This window comes from Canis lupus, chromosome 11, assembly GCF_048164855.1.
Source record: "Canis lupus baileyi chromosome 11, mCanLup2.hap1, whole genome shotgun sequence".
NCBI classification, from domain to species: Eukaryota; Metazoa; Chordata; class Mammalia; order Carnivora; family Canidae; genus Canis; species Canis lupus.
The window spans coordinates 67,142,816-67,167,650 of record NC_132848.1 but is presented as its reverse complement, the minus strand read 5'-3'; the positions used below and the strand labels follow the sequence as shown (position 1 = coordinate 67,167,650).

Genomic DNA, 24,835 nt, shown 5'->3' with positions numbered 1-24,835 from the left:
GTAGGCACGCAGTATATACTTTGTCTTTTCCTTGGTTTTCTGGGAGGAAGCAATTGTTAAGTTTCAAGTAACGCGCGGAAAGGCACCTTGTGGGAAAGAAAGTGGGTTTTTACCACCGTCTTCACTTTTGTGAGCATCTCTGGTCAGATGGGTAATTAAAGTGACTTCTAAGTAGAAGCGCGTGGAGAGTGTGAAGGTCTGTAAGATGATCACTGGACCGCAGGCAAGAAATGGAGAAAAAGCCAGAGCTGCTGGGAATGAGCAGTGAGAAGACCCAGCAGCGACGCTCGCTCCCCAGCACTGCCCTCGGGGTGCCAGGTGGAGGGTGGGCACACCAGCGGGAGGGAGGCCGAGGCACACACACGTATTTAAAAAAAAAAAAAAAAAAGCAAAGCCCATATGGCTTCGCTCCTGCCAGGTTAGCAAAGTGCCTTTTCCGGGAGCTCGGTAAAGAAATGGCATGTGTTCGGGAGCTGTTTCAACCTGTCCACACCCTACCCCGACTTCCCCAGAAGACCTGCAAGCAAAGGAGGCTCAAGCCATTGCCAAGCCCCGGCTCCCGGGCTTCCAGCTTCCCCAGATGCCCGAGCCCCGCCCCGCAGGACGTCAGAGGAGTTGCCTCTCGGTGTGGGCACTGCGGGGACCCGGGGCAAAGTTCGGATCCGATCCACTGCTAATTCGGTCGCCCGTGGGGAGTGGGGTTTGGCCGCAGGGGCGCCCGCGGCAGCAGCAGCAGCGGAAGCAGCGGCCGCCTGCAAGCCGAGCACCGAGCCAGCCCCCGCCGCCGCCTCCTCCAGCCGGTGCGGGGCCCGCAGCTCCGCCAGTGCCTGCGGCTGTCACGCCGCCAGCAGCGCGGCCCCTCCGCCGCCCCCTTCCCCTCCCCTCCCCTCCCCTCCTTCCCCCGCGCGGCCCCAGCCCTCACGCTGTTATTTGCGTGACTGACCCGAGCCGGGCCGGCGGGCGGGCGGGAGGGAGGGGAAGGCGTTGGCCCGCCCACTCCTTCCCCTCGGGCTCGGGGCGGCACCTCCTTCCTCCTCATTGGTCGCACGCCTGCGTCCATCACCCCCGCGCAGCCTCCCGATTGGCGGACGGCGCACTCCGGCGCTAGCAGGGCCGAGTGACTCCGCCGGTCCCCGGCGCCTCGTCTCTCCCTCCACCCCCCACCTCAACGTCCACCCACCGCTCCCCACCCCCCACCCCTGCTTCCCCCGCCCCGCTCGCGGCAGTGTCCTTAGAAGACTCATTGGGCCAGGGGCGAAGCCAGCCGCCTATGGAGCCGCGCCGTGATTGGCCGACGCCCACGCCCGTCGGAGCGGCGGGGCTCGCCATTGGCCAGTCGCTGCGCTGCGCTGCCCGCCCCCCCACCGCCTCGCCCTCCGGCTCGCCCCCTCCCCTGCCGGCGCTGCCTCGGCCCCCTTTCCCCGCCCGGCCCCGCCGCAGCTCCCCTGTCCAGCTGGGCGGGGACTGCTGTACGACTCTGTAAAGTCTGTGAGTCACTGCACAACCCATCAATCCAATTAAATGTCTTGAGCGAGCCGAGCAGGGGGTGCCGCCGCCGCCGCCGCTCGCCCCGCCGCGGCCGCCCCTGCTCGCAGCGCCCCTGTGATCCATGGCTGTCTGTCTGTACTTGTTACGGTGTAACCTCCTCCTCCTCCTCCTCCTCCTCCTCGTCCTCCTCCTCCCTCTCCTCGGGAGCCGCTGCAACTTCCCCTGTGCCAGCCTCCTCTGCTTGGGGACTGCAAAGGCATGGGATAGATCCAGAGCCACTTCCATCTCCCCTCCAGCCCTCGCTCAAGCCCTCCCCCCCGCCCCCTTTAAATTAAAGTCTGTTCCTCGCCTCTCGTCGTTTTAGAGATTTATTCGTCTATTATCTCCCCCGATTTATTCTCCCTCCCCGGGGCCGGGGGGTCGCAGGGGCCGGTGGGTTTATTTTAGGGAAGGGGCTCTGCACCCCCCACCCCTCCCTCTCCTCCTCCTCCTCGGGCGGTGACTTGATTGCCCCGCTCCTCTCCGCTCCCACCCCTCGAACTCACCGTCCTGCACTCGAGTGACGCACCGACACCCCCCCCCCCCCCCGCCCACAGCCCAGACGTCCCCTCCCTCGCTGCCACCCCGGCCGGTCTCGGAGCTGGACCCGCTGCAGACTTCCTCGCAGAAGGGTGAGTACCGTGTTGGGGTTGGCGTTGGGGTTGGGGTTGGGGTTGGGGGGAGGCGGTGTGGATCTGGAAAAATGCAGCCTGTCCACTCCGGGGAGGGCAGGGATCACGTTGTAGGCTGGAGGTTCCTGGTCCGGCGTGGATTCGAGGTGGCGACTGCCTCCCTCGCTCCCTCTTCCCCCGCCCCTCGACTCCTTATTCACCAGCTTTGCTGTATTTCTAGGTATTGCCAGACTTCCACCATCGGGGCATTATCACGCTTATAAAATGAGCGGTAATGGCATGTTTTGTTTTTTTTTTTTCTTTCTGTCTTTAGGATGCTTAGTGAGCGATAAATAGTCAGCGATGGGATCCCCTAGATCTCACTGACCTGCAAAAAGTGTAAAACCCCTAATGAGTGCATTTTACTCTGAATCACAGTTCAACTTTTATTTAATAAAGGCAAAGCAAAAGATATTTCTGATTTGAATGTGTGGGGATAGAGCGAGGGAAGACAGGTTGCCTAGGGGCACGGCTTTAGTATTTTTATTTTAAAATAGTTTTATGGGTTCCCTTTTGGGGGAAGAATATGCATTCCGTATTAAAGACCATGAAGTCTTTGAACCTGTTGGAAGAAAGCAAGGTAAGATGGAAATCCAGCTTGACACTTCATCTCTATCTCACTTCTATTCAAGCGAGGCATTACCGCACAGAATTTTTTTTTCTCAGTCCCTAGGCACAGTGGGATGTGTTAAGGATAAATATGGATTTTTTTTTCCTCTTGATATCCATTTTTTGTATACTTCGCTGCTCTTAAGAAATGTCATGCTACAGAATTTTGTAGGATTTAATTTGGTTTCTTGGTTGTGGGTGACTCAAAGGTACACATACCTGCTGCCCCTATATCCTTTATGAGAATCTTGCCTTAGGCATCTTTCATATTTAATTTGAGACAAAAGTAAAAATTATGAGAAATAGTTACTTTGAATCGGCTTCTGAGGTCACTTTTGAGAATTCAGCCTATTTAAAAATGGTAGTATTCTTTTTGAATCAAGTTCTGGTCTAGTTGTCCACAAGATTCAAATTAGGCCAAACCAAACATGTTTTGAAATATTAAAGTACAGGAAAGGCCTCTTAGTAGTTCATTCTCTCCTTTTCTTTCAGACTAACCAGAATAAGTTGTTACTAAATTTAATTTTAAAGAATAGACTGTTCCTGTACTGAAATCTGCCAAGTTTCTGCAGAAAGATTTCTTTTTAAAGAGCAGAAATGTGTTTATGATCAACCCAAAGTAGTAATGTTGACTCAAATGTAAATGCTATCGTAAGGAAATGCTTGTCATAAGCCCCCAAACCTTGCAAAGTGTTTCAGGAAGACTTATACAAAACCTTTTGGAATTGTTTAATAAATTTTTTTTCTTGTGGCCTTTTTCATGAGTCTGAGACTGAATCATTGAGAGGCCTTCATAGCATAGTGGAGCCCTGCTGCCTGAGTTTGAATCTTGCCGCCTACCCTTAATGGCTGTCTGACCTTGGGCAAGTTTCAAACCTGGCCAGTGCTGGTTTTCTCCTGCAGTTGGAAAGGATGACTTCTCTTCAAAGGGTTGATATAAAGATAAATAAGAGAGTGCATGTCACAGAACATGGGGTGTTCGCTGTCCCATCACCATCACCATCTGCCGAGAGGATGTCTAGGGTAGTGCTTCAAAGTGTGGCCTTTAGAACCAGACCCTTTAGGTTCAAGTCCCAGAATTTCCTCTTGTTATCTTTGTGACCTTGGTCAAGTTAACTCAAGATTCCTCATCTGTAAAGTGGGAATAATGGTAGCATTTGCTTCATAGGGTTAGTGTGAGTTTAGAATGAGTTGATAATATGCAAAGATCTTGACTAGTGTTTGGTAGGTCTTTTTGAACTTAATTCTCTGTAGTGTTTCGTGTATGTTTTGAAACACCAATGGCTGTATTTTTTAGAAGTACATTTTTGGTAAAGATATATTGCCATCAATGAAATAAGCAGAATTCTTATCAATATGCATGATGTTTTATTGGATTTATACTTTTAAGCTGGAGCTTATATGAGTCTTCATGATATTTAGTTATTAGATGAGTCGGTCCCTCTTTCATTTAAATTTGCATCACAGAATGTATAGATCTCTATTATAATGGTACCTATCACACATTTGCTGTTATCTACAATTTTCTCCTATACTAAACAGAAAGCCCCTTGAGGGTAAGACTCGTTTTTCATTCAAAATTTAATCTCTCGTGCCTAGGAGAGTGTTGGGTACATAAAGATGCTTAATGAATGCCAAATAATAAGTTTTAAATACTGTTATTCTCAAGTTGTTTACGACTAGTTGAATGACATTTTAGGTGATACTGTGGAACTGTGGAGAATACTATTAATATTGCTGAATTGAATTTTTACATTCTCAATTATTATTTTTGTAAATAGAGAGTAAACAAGGGGAATTACTGTATTACTTACATTTTATTAAGAACATATTTTTCATTTTGAAAATTAAACTTAAAATAGTCTGAAAAGTGCATGTTGAATAATTTCCTTTGTTATTTGACATGTCCATTTTTTATTGTAAGACTTTCTGATTCCCAAACTTTTTGTCGCTAAGTTGGGTGTTACTATAATTAATATGAATTATACAAATTCTATTTTGAGTCTCCCAAATGATGATATGATGTTGTTATTGGCTTCAGAATTAATAATAATAAAGAGAATTTATCATACTCACACTGTGAAAATAAAGCAAACATCATTTCCTTAAGGACCAAATCTTCATTTCTCTTTCCACTCAAGACTAAAACTCTTTTTCTTGAGCACTCTTAATAAATAATTAACTTTTGAAATAGCTGTAGTAATAGTGTAATAGGAATCATAAAGGAGGTATATGTAATTAGTAAGTAAAACACTTAAACTTTAAACTTCACTGCACACTTAATAGGCATTACACAATTGGGGAATATATATATTTTTTAAATAAGCAAAATTGATGGGGCCTACCAGCTGCTTCATTTATAGAATCATTCTGTTTTACTTGTCAATAAAATGCAGTTTAATTACTGTGCCCTCTGAAATTATAAAATGCAAGAAATGACTTTCATGAAAGGGAGATCCTCAGCAAAGAAACCTGAATACTAATCTACTCAGGAGTGTACAGTGTTTCATAACATTGTTAAAACTTTTCAAGTATGTGCCCTATCTACTACACCATGGTATACATAATCCTTTGTTTAACTGAATCATCGGTTACCCAATTTAGCTGAATGTATTGCATTTTTATTGGCTAAAACAATTAATTTAATAAACTTGCCCTTTTTTATCCATATACTTTTAAAGCAGCCAATCTCAAATGAAACTTAAAAACGTTAACTTATGGACACTTAGAAAGTACACTTAGAAACTTAGTGTCTGGTTTGTTTGATGGAAAGTTGCTTATTTTTTGCTTGACACATTTTAGCATGACATTGTTTCTGTCGTTCATATCTCTTTACCATTTTTGTAAAGTATTTATTAGCATTTTGCAGATGTATATGATGGGTCCAACTTTTAAAAAAGCAATGTTTCTGATGAAGAATTGCTTGGAAAGTAGAGGAGAGGGATAGAAATAACTTTCAGGACTTGTGATTTCTATCCCTGTCTTTTAACATTGAGAAAACGAGTAACTGTGCACTCTGTTAGTGATCGAAAAGAGAGGAAATAATATGTACATTATCTATTGACCAACTTAGAAGTAAGGTCCATGAAGTTCTAGACTGAGCAGTGCTACTGATTGGCACGTGACCTTGATCGGGTGCGCTTCACTTCTACTCCCCATGTTCTTACCCTTTCAGTGGGAAGAGGGAAGGCATTGCCCTGCCCTCACTCAGAGAGGACTTTGTAGGGGTTCTAAGTGCTTTTTAAAAGCACTGGAGAAGGACAAAATGCAAGCAAACACAAAATAAACATTAGCATTTAGAAATGGATGTTTGTTTATCATTATTTAAAAATTGTAACCTTTTAGATCTTTTGTCTGAAGGACATTTTTCCTTTTAACTTTGTGTTTGAAGAGACTTCTTATTGATGTGTTCACAAGAATGTGTAAGCTACCTTTTAAGAAGACAAGGAACTCTGGTTTAATTGAATGGGATTTTAATGTTGCCACCGAATTTTGGTATATCCTGAGTTAGAGCAGATGTTGATGTTGAAGAACAAAGTGTGTATCGAGGAGATAACTCATTTCATTCAGTTAAAGCTTGTAAAACCTGCACATACTTTGTAGGAAGTTGAGATATATCAGATTCCATTAGACGTATATTCGAAGAGAAAAATTAATCATATTATTTACTTTTAAATTTTAAAAGGATTACTTGGCTGTAAGAGCTTTCCCTATGCTCATTTATTTTGTACCTTGAATGCACTGAAATATGCACATTTCAGAATATGTATAGTGAATTGGAAGATTTCATTTATTATAGCTAATCTTTTATTTGGGAAGGTGAGTGAAGACACATATGGAAAGGCTGTATGTTAGGCAACTAGTTTTTTTCTTTTTTCTTTGTCTCTAAAAGTGAAGTTAGCAGTCTTTAAAAGTAAAAAGCCCAGGGTTGGCACATTATGTAAGTTTCTTTGAATTTAGCTTTTCCTCTCTCTTGGTTAGTAGAGAAGCATTGACACAACCTCATGACATTACTCACTTTTTAAAGTTGACATGAAATTCTAGTGTACTCAGAGTAATGCCTATTAAGACAAGTGGGACATATGAGAAATATTATTTATTCCATTTAATATTAGGTATAGGGAACAATGATCCTCAAATGCAAGATTGCTAAGCAGAAAGCAACTTTTAAAAATATATTGTCCTTTTGTCCTTACTGTTCAGTTTCCAACTGATAGAAACTTGGGGAATGATCAGATTTCTTCTCCACTTTTGAATTTAAAGTCTATGTTGATGTTTATAATTTTGTGTGGTGATATATATAACTCTATAGTACTGTATGTTTACTTTTAAGCTATTAAATAAAATGATCAAGACAGTTCCTTTATCTAAATTTGATCTGTTTTTCACAGCCCTCTACCCCTTGTACTACCATTGTTTTCAGTTTTCTAGGTGTTTCCACGAGTTTCTTTCTTTTAATGCAGCATCTTTCTAATTTGCTCCATCTCCTTTTCGCATTGGTTTCTTTCCCCTCTATCACTGCAGGTTTTCTCCTTAGCTCTCTTTTGCCTCTGTGTAAGGTATAGAGGAGGGGTTTTCATTTAGTTCAGTCTGCTTTTATGAGACTGTGGCAACATACAAAATTTTCTGTATAGAAAATTTGCTTGGCCTTATCTCAACAGATGAACTCTCGGATCATCTTACCAACACAAAACTTCAGGGGACCATTTTGTAAACCTATAACCAGGTCTTGGCTTATGTGAGGTGCTAAAAAGGCAAAACTGTGACATGCTTATTATTTACTGCTTTTCTGTTCGCCTCTCTTATTGGGGAATACCACAGCATTTTCCTCATCCATGTTACCTTGAGACATCTCAAAGATCCAGGCTTTCTGGTGCGCCTTTTACTCCGTGTCCAGCGTGCTGGCAAGCTCTGGAGCTGTCTCAGCAGTGACCATTGCCACCTGACCACGTTGGGGGTGGCTGGCCTGAGAACATCACGTTAGCCGGAAAGAGCAGCTCCTTTGTTTTGTTTTGTTTTGTCGTTAACTCCTTAAAACCAGACAGAATGTCAGACCATGTCCACTGTGAGGTTTTCCAGGGTTCACCATTGTTGGATGATTAATGGTTCCTGGTGAAGTAACCATCAGCTTTATTGTCTTCCATGGCTTCAACTCAAATGAAATGTATCCCTTTGGGTTAACTTTTGTTTTGATTTTAAGGTTCTTTTCACCCAGAAAATCAAAGGGTATGAAAATGAATATGTATTTTTAAACAAAAAAGATTTACATAAAAATCCTTTGGGTAGAAAGTTTCCTAAGGACCCACATCCATTGATTTGGAGAGAATGTTTAATAGTTTCCCTAAATATCTGACATTATTCAGACATCAATAGTAGAAAACCTTTCAGTTTTATTAAACAAAATTACTCCTCCTTTTGATTTAGATAATAAACAGTCCATTGCTACTTTTTTTTTTTTAACTTCAACAAATATAAGATTAGATAAGCTGTATTTTAGTGTTAAGGAAGAGATTTTTCCAGAATTGTACTTTGTGAAACCTATGCCTCATAGAAAAACTTGATCTTTTTTTTTTTTTTTTTTTTTAGGCACACCTGTATCCCTTTCCTCACTTCCATTCATTCATTTATTCAGTTCATTCAACAGATATTTATTGAACATTTACTGTGTACCAGCTATTCTTACTGGGGAAAAGAGTCAAATATTCCTGTCCTTGTAGAAATTACATTCCAATCCATTCTGGTGTGTATAAAGCTTGTTATTTACCATATGCAGTAGTCATAACTAAACATTGTGTAATAATGGTCTGGAAAAAAGTAAGATTTCTTCATACGGATTTTATGTCCTTCAATTTGGCATAAAAGGAATCCTAACTCCTGAAACAAAACTCCATTTGAATGGACAATTATCATTTGAGTTTGAGCTGAAGTGTTAAATGCCTATAATGTTGCTGGATGTTTCCACCAGAAATCCTGCAATCAGCCTCATTTATGAACCCTGGGTAACCTACCAGTGGATACAGTTTGAAATTTCTTCTTTGTTTTCTTTATACATTTATACATTTTTTAATTTATTTGATTATTTACTTATTTATTTCAAAGAGAGAGAGAGGGAAAGAGGGCCCACATGAGTGGGGGGTAAGGGCAGAGGGAGAGGGACAAGCAGATTCCCCGTTGAGCAGGAAGCCCTATGCAAGGCTGGATCCCAGGACCCCGAGATCATGACCCGAGCTGAAGGCAGATGCTTAACTGACTGAGCCACACACAGGTGGTCCTTCTTTACACTTTAAAAGTTGTTTTCTCCTTTTGCTTTGTTTTCTTTGTGACAGAGCCTGAAAAAAATGTGTAACGTTGAAAATTGCACAATGAAATGTGGTCATCTCAGCTATATTGCACAATTAACAAGAAAATATTAAGTTTGCTTTGTCTAGTATACGTAAAGAACTAATTTTGGGGGGACGCCTGAGTGGCTGAGTGGTTAAGTGTCTGCCTTTGGCTCAGGTCATGATCCCAGGGTCCTGGGATCAAGTTCCTCATCAGGCTAACCACAGAGAGACTGCCTCTCCCTCTGCCTGTGTCTCTGCCTCTCTCTCTCTCTCTTGTCTCTCACATGAATAAATAAAAATTAAAAAGAAAAACCTAATTTTTGTCTCCATGATTGTCAAAACCATGTAATTCCTTAAACAAACAAATAAAACCCTTAGTGTACATTTCCACCCCAGATACTAAATATACCTAAGTGTTTTTGCTGTACAGACAGCATTAATATGATACGATATAATATAATGATTTTTATTTTTAAATTTTTATTCATAAATGAATTCAAGTGCTTGGGGGTATCAGAGACTAATAAGACATGGCACCTGTTCATAATGGTATTCACAGCCCTTTTCGGGAGACAAAATATCCCCACACGGAAATCAAATCTCTTCTGTTAGGCAGTATGGGATTTAGCTTGATGGGAAGTCTCCTGCAGGCCGCTCCAGTAAGCTGAACCCTTGGTCAAATGGACTTGCCTCCTGGAGGCCCTGGCTAGCCTTCACGGGACTCCATCTATCCTGTTCAGTTTGGGCAAAGCCTTAAAAGAGGTTTTCTTGGTGCCTTAGGCACCTAAGGGCAGTGCAGTCCCCTTTCTAGCCACTGCAACTGCTCAGCAAGGAAGGGAAAGGAAAGGGAATGGAGCCCACATCCTAGGCATTTCTTAACATTCACTAGCAAACCGTGTCAGAGGCAGAAACTTCGCCTGTGAATGGAATGTGTATATAGATACCATGGATATGGTTCAGGTTCTTGAGGCCAAACAATTATTCCATAGGTTTGGGAAGACTGATATATTAATGGAGGCCCTGCAAACAAGGGGAATTTCCTGAAAAGCAGAAGCAGCACTCAGAGGCGAGGAAAAGAAGTGTAGACTGCTGAGGCTTTTGGCCGTCACTCTTTCTTCCTTAGTTTTGCCTGGAGCAGCCCTGCCTGGGAGATAGGCATGCTCTGGGCCTGATATGCCAAATTTAGCAAGTCTGTATGTAATGCTATAATCCGTAGATACCATCTTTCTAAATTGTTTTGCTTCAGAATTGGCCAAAATTCCTGATATGTGTGTATTTAAATTCTCAAACAAAAATCTGTGTGCCTATGGCTTTTGTTTTCATTTCCCTAGATATTTGAAGGTATTAATAAGCATCTCTTTGTTTTTAGAGTACATCTGTTTGTTTATTTGGACCTCGTCTACGATAGAATAACACATCACGTGCTTGTCTCTTAGATTTAAATTAGAAGGAAAAAAAAATCCAAAGCCTTAATGTGTATTTTATCTGTTGATAAAATGTTTTATCGGTTGAAGGTATTTGGACACTTGTGTATAGATTTCTTTATTGGTGTTGTTATTGTTTTAAATAACAATTTCTATCAAGTATTTCTTTTCCTGAAAACTATATCTGGGCAAGAACCATCTCACATCTATTTGATTTGAAAGGCCACCTAGGGTAGTTATGTTCATCATCTTGATTGCTATGGTGGTTTCAGGGATATACACATATGTCAAAACCTACGAAATTATGTACTTTAAATCTGTGTATATCAATTAAACTTTTAAAAAGCCACTTAGGTCTTAAGGTATATTTTCAAGATAAAATCCCCATTATAAGAATTATATTTTTAAAGTTTGTCATTTGTTTTTTATTTCTCTCTTTTATTTTATCTGTCATTTATTCACCTCCGTCCTATACCCCAGACACATATATTTTAAGAAAGACAAATAGAACTGAGGAGGCCTATGCGTCAGCTGAAATTTAGATATGGGACCTTAGAGAGCTTTTTTCCATATGTAAGGCTCACTGGAGTATCTTTAAGTAAATTGTACACATTTGAATTTAGAGAATTAGAGTTGTATATTTTTCAAGAAATCCTCCTTTCCTTGTAGTTTAACAGATTATGACTCATCTTTGGCATGGAGTAAAGAACATGATTTTAGTAAGACCTTCTTTTTCTTAAAAGAGGTTAAATGGCTTAATGCTTCCTCTTAAATATTGTCCCCCCCCCTTTTTTTTCCATTTTATAAACTAAATTTTGGCATGCTGAACTATAGACTCTATGAATAGATTTGTTTAGGAAGAACTAAATCTGCTCCACTCTTCATGCCCCATGGTCTTGAGCACAGCACAGAAGACTTAATATATGTTCTGTTAAAATGATGATTTGCTATTAATTGAGTATTCCTTATGTCACCCAATGTATGTTTCAGGGAAATTTCTTTATTGTTGGAATAATGCTTAAGTTTAAAACCCTGGCAATTTTTTATGAATAATAAATAGTCTAGAAAATTTTTCAGAGTTATCTTTACAGGATTGGGACTATCAGAGTTGTGACTTAAAAGTTGAGGCTCTTTCTAGCATACCAACCATACACATTAGGATTACCCGTGCCCAGGGCACAATCCCAGGGTGAAGCCCTCATTTAAGAATTTTTTTTAATGCCGCCAGGTTATTCAGTGTGCATACACACTATTTCCTCGCACTCAAGCTTTATTCCCCCACACTCAAACTTTCTATTGTAAAACTTTCAAACATGTAGAGAGCTGGGAAGAATAATTCAGCAAATACCTGTATTCTCTTTACCTAGACTCAGTAATTATTAACCTTTTGCAGCATTTGCTTTATGCTCACATTCTCTTTTCTCTACATATATACCTTGCTGTACCATATGAAAATAGGTGTCAGACATCGTGACTCTTTACTATTAAATACTTCAGGACGCATCTCCTGGGAATAAGGACATTCTCCTACATAACCACAATACCATTATGACACATAAGAAAATTAATAATAACTTAGAATGCTCTTTAAGACCTCAATTCCATTTATTAAAGGCATATGAATTCATATTCTACTAAAAATTAAGTGCATATGAAATAAATTCTTCAGAACATGAAATTCTGGGAGTTCTTGCTAATGATGTGTTTTTCCTCTGTGTTTGCTTAAAACGTTTTATTGAGATAAATGCATTTTCTTATGTATGACGAGGTAAGAACCTTCCTAGCTCTCACATCGCATGATCATGAAATGAGAAAAAAAGTCACTTACCAAAGTTCATGCCACAGTGGAGTTTAATGGAAAAAATCCCAGTTTCGAGCCAGAATGATGTTGGTTCAAACACTTGCTCTGCCACTTACTGCAGGTGACCTTGTAGATACAGAATTCTATATTAGTTAGGATGCTGTCAGAAACTGCCTTCAAGCTCACTGGAGTGATCAGGAAATTTATTATTTTACAAGAAATCCAGAGGTAGGGCAGGCTCTGGGGTTGGTCAGTTCTGTCGTTTGGGATCTTAGCATAGCCCCGCCATGCCAGACTCCTTACTGGCTCCAACTAGTTTTGGGCTCCTCCCTCAAGCTGGTTCACATCCATACTTTATGCCATTCAGAGGAAGTCAGAAACCTCCCCACAGGTGTGATCTGTCAGTCTTTCTGTCTAATTGAACATCTCTGCCTACTTACGGACCAGCGACCGGGAATGGGGTTTTCTTAGGGAGAAGAAGGGAGGAATGGACGTTGGGTATACCACTAACAGTGTTCATCACTCCTCCAAGCCTCTGTTTTCTTTGCTGTAAAATAGGAACAATGATGTCTACTACTTCTGTGACTATCAACTGACATAAAATAGGTAAAGCGACAAACACAAAACTGATGCTTAATAACGCCAATTCCTATTTTATATCTCTCCTTTTCATTTTATAAAAAATTCTGTCTTCCTTTGACACTGTCACACTACATACTAGTGAGCACATAATAAGTGACTCTTCCTTACCTGGTCTCTTGTGCATCCTCTCACCTCAGTATGTAAGGCAAAACATTTTATGTGAGCTTTGTAGATTGGTCAGATACCCTCCATTAACCTGTTTTGGCCGATCTTATGTTTTCTTATATATTTCAGCTTCACTTTATATTAATGCAGAGCCAGGGAAATGAAACTGTCAACAGTGGGTATGTATTTATCAAGATCCAGATCAAATGTGAGCAGAAATCTCTTTAATGTCACTATCTGTAAAAACAACAAAGTTGAGATAGTTTTTTTCCCCTTTTATTAAAATAAAATAAGTGCACCATGACCTGTGAAAAAGTCAGCAAAATAAATTGCTATATTTGAAATATAGTATCTTATTTGTCCAGTATAACCCAGATCTTTGATACCTTGGGAAAATCTAGGCTTATCATCATAGTTTAGCTACTCTGACTTCTTCAGAACCTACTTTCTAAAAAGAATTGTGTCTTGTTTACCAGCAGTTATTTTTTTTTGATTGTTTGCTTTTGACCTTCTTTCACCTACCGTGAGAAAGTCATCTTCCAAACTCGTGTTTTCCAATATGTGTGAACGCTGGAGGGTCTTTGTTCAGACGTGCCCTTTTCAAAATATGTAGAGAAGGATTGTCATATTTTTCTCCCTATGGAATTTTTAAAGCACTTCTGAAACACCTATGAAGTTCTGCAGAATTATTACAAGCCAATCACATGGGAAGATCATCACCCTGTTTTTGACTTCTCTTCCTAAATAATCCGATCACTCTTAAAAGGAAGCTATTGCTCCTTCCTTCTTGACCTCTCAAGTAGAATATTGAATTCCTGTTAACCTCCATGACGAGAAAATAAAAGAACAATGACAAACCCAGTATCTCTCCCGACTTAGAAGATGCTGAACCTTGGCTCATCTTTTTTCCGTTACGTTTTTTTTTTTACTTTGTCTTTAATTTTGTTGTTGAGGTATCTATTAATCTAGTAAGCTCTGTGAATACTGAAAATGGTCAGATTTTGAGTGGTTCCATTTATAAGTCAAACCTTCTGCTGGCATGAATCATTTTAGCCAGAGGGATATTTTTTATTTTGATTGATTGATTGGTTGATTAATGTATTTATTTCAGAGAGAGTGAGAAACCATGCGTGCACAGGCAGGAGGGGCAGAGGGAGACAGAACCCCAAGTAGACCCTGTGCTGAGTGTGGCGCCCAACGCGGGGCTCAATCCCATGACCCTAGATCAAGAACTGAGCAGAAACCAAGAGTTGAAAGCTCAAATGACTATGCCACCCAGGTGCTCCCAAAGAGATATTTCTTAAAGGGACTTTTTAAGTGTGTGTTGATGTTTCTTATACATCTGAATGTATAAGAATGTTATACTAAATGTTCTCTAAACATTTAGTTATGAAGCAGCACAATCAAAGCAGAACTCTGAAATAAGTTATAATTTTATTTAAGAAGCCAGCTAAGGGACGCTGTGGCTATAACTTTAGTTAAAAGTGCTAGAGTTTTAGAAAAAGAAGTTTGAAATTTGTATTGCATTTCCTCAGACTGCTATTGGTTACTTTTAAAAATGGTGACATGTGATTATAGCTTATGAAACTTGATTTTGTCTGGGCAGATTTTTAATTTTAGCGCCTTGCCGGAAAGTTTTGTGGACAAGATTCCCTTTGCTGTGTAACAAATGCTTTTACTGTTTAGTTAAGGTTTGCTACCAGTGGCTCAGAGGCTAAAATGAAAAGTGAAATGGCTGTTGTTTCCCGTCTAATACCAGATTTTATTTTTATTTCCACTATGCAGTGTTAAAAAAAGAAATGAAAAGAAAGCAAAGATCAAGATCCAAAAGCTCAAACTAAAATTTAATTTCCTAACTAGAATACGCCTGAGTTTTGCCATGATGTGAAGAGTCATACGTAGGAAACATTTGTTCATAGTTATACAGTTGGCCATACTAATTGCTGGGATTAGTAGTTGGATCGGCATGTATCCCTGTCTTCAGACACTCAATCAGGCACGTAGAAACCAATCAAGGCTTAGAGGTTGAGATTGACTCAACTTTTATAACTCCCTACTGAGAAATGTTTCTACTGTGCTTCTTGAGAGAATGGAACAAAAATCTAAGTGATAGTGGGTTGGAGAGCAGTGCATTAATCGCCTCTTTTTACCCAGGACTTTAATGATAGAGTAATTGCCAGAGCTTTGTCTCTGTTTCTTCCTTGATTCTTTCATTTCTGTATTCTGTCTTGGAGCTTCTTCTGTGTTGGGTCTAAGTTGTATGGAATAGATTCTAAGGGCAAACTGCTTTCATCTCGGGTCATTTTTTTCACTTTTCATACGGAGTTCTTATTTTGACTGAAAATCACAGCATGATCAATGAAAAATTCTTGACCAGCTAAGAAAAATACATTTACAGTGGCTTTTAAAAATTATGTGGGAAAGAAATTATACTTGGAGAATCATTTTTGTTATTATTTGCAGAAGACCCAGTACCATGGAAGATTTTAGGGCCATGAATACATTTTGCCACTTCGAGCATTGTGCCATCCAATTTATAAATCTTCAACTATATGCTGTGTGACTGAGTCATGAAGTATTTGGGGGTACTTACTGGCCATCTTGAGTTTTGAGAAGTGATTTTTAAAAAATATGTAGCTGGACAAAAGCAAAGGGTCATTTGAGAGTATTGGAACTGTGTTATTAAAAAACTTGAGGGACGCCTGGGTGGCTCAGTGGTTGAGCGTCTGCCTTTGGCTCCTGTTGTGATCCCGGGGTCCTGGGATCGAGTCCTGCAGCAGGCTTCCAGCGGGGACTCTGCCTATGTCTCTGCCTCTCTCTATGTGTCTCTCATGAATAAATAAAATCTTAAGTGAAAAGTTGAATGTCAGAAAATTTGTCTGTAATTAGCCAATACATTTAGATTTATTGTAAACCAAGTCATGGACCCTGTTGGTGGTACAGCCCGTCTTTCTCCCAACTGAGCATGAAAACCTGGTAGTACAGGGACGCCCCTGTCTTCTCAGCATTGTCAAGTTACACTGCGGCTCCTCTCACATGTTACCGCTAACATAGTGACTACCAAGTGGTGAGTGTGCTACACTGATGTGGGTCATGAAGTTTTGGTTTTGTTCTTTGCAGTACTTATGCGCCCTGAGAACAATATGATGACAACCGACACATTTTCTATTTGGACTAATTTAGGATCACCAAGGCATTTGACCACTCTTCTTTTTTTTTTTTTTTTTTTTTTTTAATGTTTTGCTCTTGTGTGATGACTAGATGGGGAGATGGGCAAAGAATCTATATTGGGGGTGATGGAGGAGAGGTGCTTGTTGCCACCACTTTTTGTTCATCTGTGTGATCATTTCATATGGCCTCTGGCAACTGCTCTGGTGGCCTCAGTTTCACTTCCTTTGCAGAAACTGTGACTTTTATTTTTGAATAATTGTATGAATAAGAAGGTGTTTTTTTAAAAAATGGATTTGCCATTTCCTAAAATAAAGTGGAAGCCTTTTGTTTGCTTATTCTGCTTCATCTTCCATTACCATTTGTACCCTGGTAGGCATGGTTGGTGTGAGAGCCTTTTCAGAGCTTTCCATTTGGTTTTTGTCCAAGGGGTTGACATTCCAGCTAGCAGTATCCCTACTTCTTCCTTGAGGAATATAAAGTGCATTGAGATGCACTTTGGAATATTTATTCTTTAACTTTTGAATATTGGATGCAGGTATTAGTACATGCTCAGTACACCATTATGTGATGAGAAGAAAAGAGACGTGTTTATGACTAGCGAGAAATTCTTGGCAAAGGGGAGTTCTGTCCTGTTCAGTCAGTGACTGAGATGGAACTGAGTTTTCTTTTATTAGGTGTGTCTTTGAAGTTGAAATGATTCAGTAGTCGCCTGTGAGCATTAGTGTATTGAGTTCTTGGAACCCTTTGTACTCTCACCGAGGCAGTTTGTGAAGCAGATGTATAGCAAGCACGTGTGTTATGACTTTTCTAAATAGTGTGCCGCATGGTGGATGATGTTTTGGTGGACGGGAATGTAGCAGTTACAGCATGATTTGTCAAGTGGAAACTCGGGCACTTGGTCCATCCAGTTAAAACTGTCTCCTCTTCATACACCTTCATTTTTCTCAGTGCGCTCTATAGCGATCCTGTCAGTTTGGCAGCCGGGCAACAAAAATCAATCCCAAATTGTTGCTTTTAGAGTTTGAAGTAAGGTGGATAGGGAAAAATACTAAGTATGAGGATTACCATCAGTTTGGTTTCTCTTACTATTCCTCTTGCTGGTTGTTTTATCAGTTGACCGCTTTACTTTATATGCAGTTTTATTTCTTTAAAAAAAAAAAGTTCATGAACTCTGTACTGGTTCAGGATGTGGGAAGCTCTGCTGTAATCACTGCTCTGTTCAGTCAATAAAATACTTGTGATTGTAAAACATCTGTGACTGTCAGACTATTAATGTTCCTGTGTGCCACCATTTTACCATTGTTCTGTATCATCGTGGACTTGTGTGTTCAGGTATTCTTCACCATGTGAAGGAATGATGCTGATGACAGCCGTTTTCAGATATAATCTATACCTACTTCCATATTTTTCTACAGGGTTTTCTGGCATCCTTTATTTTATTTTATTTTATTTTATTTTATTTATTTCATTTTATTTTATATTTTTTGGTCATTCCACGTTAAGGAGGAGCCCAGAGATGGCCTTTCAGGTTTCTTGGTGTGTTTTAAGAATATGTCGCCAATGTTATTTGCTGGAACTGGCCGTAAAAAAGTTGAACTGGTGCCATATTTTTCATGCTACTGTTATGTCTAACTATAAAATGAAAGAAGTGCTAATAACACTTCCTACTTGTTTAACACGTTTTCCTCCCCAACTCTCAAAGGAGTTGGCCAATATCAGGCTGGATTCCCAGACCATGTTTCCATTATTTTCTAGTTCCTGTAGTGTATTGTAATGTTACATAAGACTTTCACTAGTTAGCTTCTTTTTTCTTACATTTTCCTAAAAATTGGAGACTAATATTTGTTGTTATCGTCCCCATTTCTCAGATACAGGGACTAAGGCTTGCCTTGGCTAAGTGTTTGATCTAGCATTATATGATAATCAGCTGCAAAGCCAAAAGCAGAACTCAGAATTCATTCTCATTTGTTACCGAGCTGTAGTTTCTCCTCTTTTCAGCTATACTTATAGCAGGACCAAAGAAAATACATTTTCAGGTACCAAAACTATTTCCCACGTCTCTTCTTCAGTGTTCAAATGTTAAGATATACACTAGATTTATTGTCTGAAGTAAAAAGTTCCTGTGCCAGTTATAAACATGATCTGTTGCCATATTATTCCTGATTTGACTGCTATCCCAGAAGGTGATGGATCATTGAAGAAAGAATATAATGAATACAGTCCCTATTTTCTTTTGCCCTTCTAAATTTGATTTAATATAAGGTTGCTTCCTGCCAGGAAATTTCATGAATGGGCATATGTTAATAAGCCAGACCTTTTTTTCCCCCCTCTTTACAGTAATAAACTTAACAAAATATCTCCCCAAAGTGGATTCAGTTGCTGTGTGTTAATACTTGAGTGAGTACTTCCTGAACTTCTAGGAGGAAGCAGCTCCAGCCACTCTGAAAATGAAGTCGTTCCTTATAAAACTTGGTTACTGCACTCTGATGAATCTATTTTGTGCTTTGAAATAGATCTTCCGTAATTCTTTGTGTTAGTGAATGTTTGTGGAACTTGAGCAGTCTGTTAAAACCAGAAGAATTGACTGTTCTGCTTTAAAAATACTTTAAAAAAAAAATCAAACAATGAAGTTTCAGGGAGTGGCATTTTTTTTTTTTTCTTCAGAATGACAAAAGTGAAAGTTGCATTTTGATCAATTTTGATCAGGCATCTTAGTGAAAACCTAAGACCCAAAGTGTGTGCTGGTGCACACATACAAAGCAGTTTTCGTGTTCTGGCCCCCCCTCCCCGGCTCCCATGGACTGTCGCATGTATACACATGCCACACATAAAGAGTCCATTCTTGCTCACGAGCAGCTGAAGGAGGCTGGCCACTGCGGTCTTCTGCTCACTGGAAATTGGCAGCCTTTCTTCTCCTGTAAACAACAGCCTGACGTCACCCCATGCAGCGGTGATAGCAGACCCACTTTAGAGATTCTCCGTTGGCAGCGCAGTTGAAGGCCTGTCACGGGCTTTGGTCACCTTCAGCCTCACTTGAGTAAACGTCATGCAGGGAAATTTGTTAATGTCAGGAATCCGGGGTAGGCCTTTCAAGCTGTCTCTAAAGTCTTTATCCTTGAATTTGCACATAGAATCCTAACAAGAAACTTGTATGATGAGCGGGAGAACTGGACTTTTTCCCCGTTTTAGAAATGAGCTAACTCAAGTCCAGAGAATTAAAAAGTGTGCCAGTGGTGGTATTACTGAGATTCAGGCCTTCTAAACACGGTTTTTGTCTCTCTTCCCACTGTTTTAAGTAACTTCTTTAGTAATTGTTAACTGTTCTATTCTGTTACTTCCTCTCCCTTCTGAAATGTGTGGAGATGATGATTTATGAGGTTTTTTTTTTTTTTTTTTCCTGTTAAGACATCTGCGCATTAAAATCAGATAGCCTTGATGCATTTGGGAACCCTCTGACAGTAAGGCAACCCACTCCCTTGTCTCAGAGCCTTTTGGAAAATCTAGTGTAAGTCTACACTCCCCAGCGTAATTGGAAAGATTTATTAACAAGATGATCCTGTTTTTCATTTGGTTTCTGAAAGCAACATAAAATTGAGAGAATGAATGATTACAGTTCTTTTGTGTTGTTAACTGGAAGAGACAAAACCAACATGAAAGAGCCGTTCTATTAGTTAGAAGTCAGATTTTTATTGGGAAGGAGAGGAGAGTTGAGCCACTGGTAAGAATATAATTTATTTGTTATGTAAAATAGTTGTCTTTCTCACGTGGCCACTTCTAGTGTATTTTCAGGCAGCTGCAAAAAGTGAAAAGGAAGAATTTTACCTTCTATGATTTATAGTTAGTTGCATATATGGCTTTGGACTATTTTTTTTTAAGATTTTATGTATTTATTCATAAGAGACAGTGAGAGAGGCAGGGACCCAGGCAGGGGGAGAAGCAGGCTCCCTGCGGGAAGCCCGATGCAGGACTCGATCCCAGGACCCCCCGGGGTCATGACCTGAGCCAAAGGCAGATGCTCAACCCCTCAGCCACCCAGGCGTCCCTGGACTACTTTAGGTTTGTAGATAACCCTTAGTTTTCTGTTTGTGACTCTGAGATGGTTTTTCACTGTGACATTAGGACTAGGCAGGGAGGGTTTTAAATATGTGTAGATTATCCACAAGAAATTACTTGTACTTTAACTTCTCTGCTGACTGCCCTAACCTGAGCCAGCCACCCTGATTTTGAGGTGTATGTTTAGGGAATGCAAACTGATGTTGATTTTACCTTAGCCTTGACAGAAAAACAGTTAAAACTCCATGTATCCAAAAGGCAAATACGATTTTTTTAAAGGCTGCTATCTATCGCTGCACTTTGGAACACAGTAGGCACTCAAAAATGAATTTTAAATGAAGCTATGATAATCAGAAGTCAACTATGTTGGCAACCTCGATAAGCTAGCATCTGTACAGGAGCTCACTGAAATATATACCCAAAAAAGTGCATTTGGGGTGAAAAGAAATGTATTTTATTGCATGACTTAACATGAACCAAAAGAGCTGTTTATTTTGCATTTTATTTATTATTTCATCGAGTGGGGAAAAAATCGTTTTTGCCTTTAAAAGATGATACTGCCGGCTTTTACAGTCCCAGCGGGCCGGAGGAATAGAGACCAAGTACATAAAAGAGAGAAAGCAGGTGACTACACTTTCACTGTCCTTCCCTTCGACCTGTGGGTGACCAGGAATAAGGGGTCAGTCCCGGCCTCCAGTCGGAGCCCCTCAGTCCTGCTGGGCAGCGATGTGGGACACCTGGAGTCACCGCTGCCACCAGCGGCCGGGCAGCAGGGAGCCTGGGGAAGCCCCGGCCTGCAGGACGGCCCGGCTCTGCCGCCCTGCAGGTTAGGGAGCCGTGCCCCAGGCTCTCAGCCTCTCCTGCAACCCAGGTGGGGTCCTCATGGGCTAGACGCCACCGGTAGAGGTAGGGGCGGGCGTGAGGAGCTCAGCCTGCGGGCCGTGGGCCAGGACTCCTGGGTAAGGGTCTTGGCTTCTGTTCCACCGGCGGCGGGGGGGGGAGGGGGGGGGAGGGGGGGGTTCTGATGTGAGCGGGAAACAAAGGGGGAATTTTACTTTTAACCCTTCATAGAAGTATTAGCTTTTTATTTTTAACCATTCAGAGTTTGTTGAAAAATGGTAATTTGGCAGACGTCTTACAAATCATGACACCACGTCGAGGTCGAGGTGCATGGTGCGTCGCGGTTTGGAGGCGCTCCAGGGGCATTATCCTCTCCCACAGCCACGGCCACTGCCACCTCCTGGGGTTGTGCTCTCCGCTCTTATATATAAGGAGAATTCTGAACGTTTACGGCTTGTCCAGGGTACCTAGGAGTAAGCAGGAGAGTACGGACTGGGATCCCTGGCTTTTGACCTGCTGCCCCAGTGTTCCCTCCGCCAAGCCAGGAGCAAGCACTTTTGTAGAGTTAATCTTTTTTTTTTTTTAAAGATTTTATTTATTCATGAGAGACAGAGAGACACAGAGACATAGGCAGAGGAAGAAGCAGGGTGCATGCAGGGAGCCCGATGTGGGACTCTATCCTGGGACTCCAGGATCACGCCCTGGGCTGAAGGCAGACACCCAACTGCTGAGCCACCCAGGCATCCCAGGAGCAAAGCACTTTTGATGACATCCAGCTTCGCAGTCTTCCCCACCTCTCACGCTTGTATCTCCCCAGAAAACCCCAGCCAGCAAATCCAGACTGCTGACCAGGTCATGTTCAGGGTAAGAGCACATATATTATCAAAGGGCAGCTTCTTGATTGACTTTGAAGTTAATACTCCAATAAAAAAAAAAAAAAGAGCAGTCTTGTTATTTCTTACTTAGAAGCAGAATGGTAGTGCAGAATGAACCTTAGGGACCGTTCAGTTTTAATATACTTTTTTTTTTTTAATCTACAGTAAAGCTCTTCCATTAGGAGAGTGAAACTTCATTTAATTGCAAAGAAATAAGACTTAGGGCTCATTCCCCAGACCCAGATGAGTGTGCTCTTTCTTTTAAAAAGTATATCTCCCAGGAGTGCCTAGGTGGCTTAGTCGGTTAAGCACCAATTCTTGATTTTGGCTCAGGTCAGGATCTCAAGATTGTGAGATCAAGCCCTATGTTGGGCTCTGCGCTGGGCATGGAGCCTGCTTAAGATTCACTCTCTCCCTCTCCTTCTGCCCCCCTCCCCTTTGCCCCTCTCTCTCCCAAAAATGAATAAATAAATAAAAGTCTACATCCCTACACAGAGGCTACAATTGCCATCCCAGGAGCTAATTTGACAGGAGCTTCCAGCAGACATTCCTGAGTGCCTACCCTGTGCAGAGCCCGGTGCTGGACCCAGAGCCACAGGAGTGTGGGAACCAACGGGGGAGACTTCATTCAAGCTAAGGCGCACCCAGTGCTCGGTGTTCAGACATTTGAAAGACCAGGACTGTCATAGATCAATTCATGGATAACTCAGATTTGGCCTCGGCCTTCTGGAAACATTTATGAAGAAGCTCTTTGTTATATAACCTTCTATCTGTATGAAGAAATGACAATTGTGACCACTTTGGAAAGTTTCAGAAAAATGCTGTTCCTCCCTGAGAAACTGAGGTATAAAGATTAAAAGTAAATTGAAAGGACGCCTGGGTGGCTCAGTGGTTGAGCATCTGCCTTCGGCTTAGGACGTGATCCTGGGGTCCTGGGATCGAGTCCTGCATCGGGCTCCCCAAAGGGACCCTGCTTCTCCCTCTGCTTGTGTCTCTGTGTCTCCCATGAATAAATAAATAACATCTTAAAAAAAATAAAAGTAAATTGAAAGCAAACGAGAAGCACCTGGGTGGCTCAGTCAGTTAAATGTCTGCCTTCAGCTCACGTCACGATCCCGGGGTCCTGGGATCGAGCCCCACGTTGGGCTCCCTGCTTCCCTGCTCAGCAGAGTCTGCTTCTTTCTCTCCCGCTCCCCCACTGCTCTTGTTCTCGCTCGTGTACACTCTCCCTCTCTCAAGTGAGTAATTTAAAAAATCTGGACCAAAAAAAAAAAAAAAAAAAAAAAGCAAATGAAATTGTTAGCAGCAGATTTTTCTTTGGGTGTTGTCCCTACAAGTTTTGACTGAGAACATCATATATTATTGTACCTTGTTATAAAAGCTCTGCTGATTACTTTTAATTCCTCGGCATACATTTTCAAGGAGCTGACGGCAAGCATGTCACACACTTGCTAGCCCTCCATGAGTGCTCTTCAGCTGAAAACCTGGAGAACCTTTTTGAAGCCTCTCATGATTTGGGCAGTCTCCAAGTCAAGCTGAATTGATAGGGAATGCAGAAAATGATCAGAATAATTACAAGTCCCATTATATAAGAGATTACTTTGCCAACAAAAACACTCATGGAATGCCTTTATAGACCTTCCTAGCACCAGAATTAAACTTGTCTTTCTCAGTAGCTGTTTCCAAAGCTGAACAAACTGCATTGTGTAAGTGGGTCAGTTTGTGCAGTATTGTGCATGAAATGTTCAGGTACACATACAAAGGCAGCTGGATTATAAATTTCAAGGGCAAACTAGCCTCCAGTAAAGCACAGACAGGAGGAAGCTATGTTACATTCTTAGAGGAAGAGGCGTTTCTCTTTAATTTAAAAGCTGTGTTCAATTTCCCCGTCTCTTGACTTGGCTCGTACTCACCTCTGTGAGCTCCAGGTTTTGCTCTTCAGCCAGTCTCTCTCCATTCTCTCACGTTTCTGCCTCCAAGTCCTTGAATCTCACTCAGCAGTACTTGGTTGTAATCAGGCAGTGCTGCCCTCCCTCAAGTCTCCAGGGCCTCAGAACTTGATGGAATGATTTTTGGATTTGCTTTTAAAAAATAAACAGATATCCCATTGACTGAGGCCTGTGCAGTACCTTTCTACTGTAATGCTACCGGCTTCAAATCAGGCCCAAGACAGAGGCAAAATATTATAAATTGTGCAGATGTGAACTTTGCTTAAGAGGCTTTGAGGGTCCTACCTCCATTTACTGTGTCTCTCCCAAAGTGTTCTTTATTTCATTTTGGTAGTGAAGACCAAAGTTGAATTTCAATAACAGCCTTTTTCATATTTGTAGCCTCCTTCTGAGTTGTGCTAGTTTTCCCTCTTAGATGATAAATGGTGGAGCGGGGGGGAAGGGGAGTTCCATAGATTTTTAGGGCAAGAACCCAAGTCGTCATTCATTGGGATTAAATTTTCAATTCATCACTTCAGGCCCCAAGACTTGAGGAGAAAAACAGGCACTGCACGTCTGCCTGCTTGATTGAAAGTGTCAGAAACCTATCAAAGTAACTTTGAAAACAGAGACTTGACTTACAGAATCTAAGAAAGGCTTGGGTCACCCAACTGTGGTACGCATGTGAAGTGTAGGATTGCAGTTGGCCTGAACGTGGTCAGAGTTCTCCTTTCACCTCTTTCTGCACATTTGTTTCATTCCTCCTCCTGGCAGACCATTTCCCCACAGAGTTGGAAGCATGGCCACCAGCAGTTTATTTTTTAGCTTCTGTCACCAAAAAGTTCTCTGGAGGCCAACTTAAAAAA

General features: G+C 41.3%; 1 protein-coding gene and 1 long non-coding RNA gene across 3 annotated transcripts in view; one reads left to right on the top strand and one right to left on the bottom strand.

The window, feature by feature from the left end:
- The first annotated feature begins 1,376 nt into the window (after nucleotides 1–1,376).
- SERTAD2 (SERTA domain containing 2) overlaps nucleotides 1,377–24,835 on the top strand; it is a 114,031-nt gene continuing 90,572 nt past the window's right edge. For both annotated transcript variants that reach the window (XR_012003628.1, XM_072768621.1), the window contains exons 1-2: nucleotides 1,377–1,488; nucleotides 2,085–2,159. The gene's annotated coding sequence lies outside the window, so the exon portion shown is untranslated. The remainder of the gene's footprint in view (nucleotides 1,489–2,084; nucleotides 2,160–24,835) is intronic.
- On the bottom strand, nucleotides 19,944–24,133 carry LOC140642325 (uncharacterized). Its single transcript, XR_012038800.1, has 3 exons — nucleotides 23,955–24,133; nucleotides 21,466–21,633; nucleotides 19,944–20,066 (listed from the first exon to the last, which is right to left on the bottom strand). It is a non-coding gene; the product is annotated as an uncharacterized lncRNA (long non-coding RNA).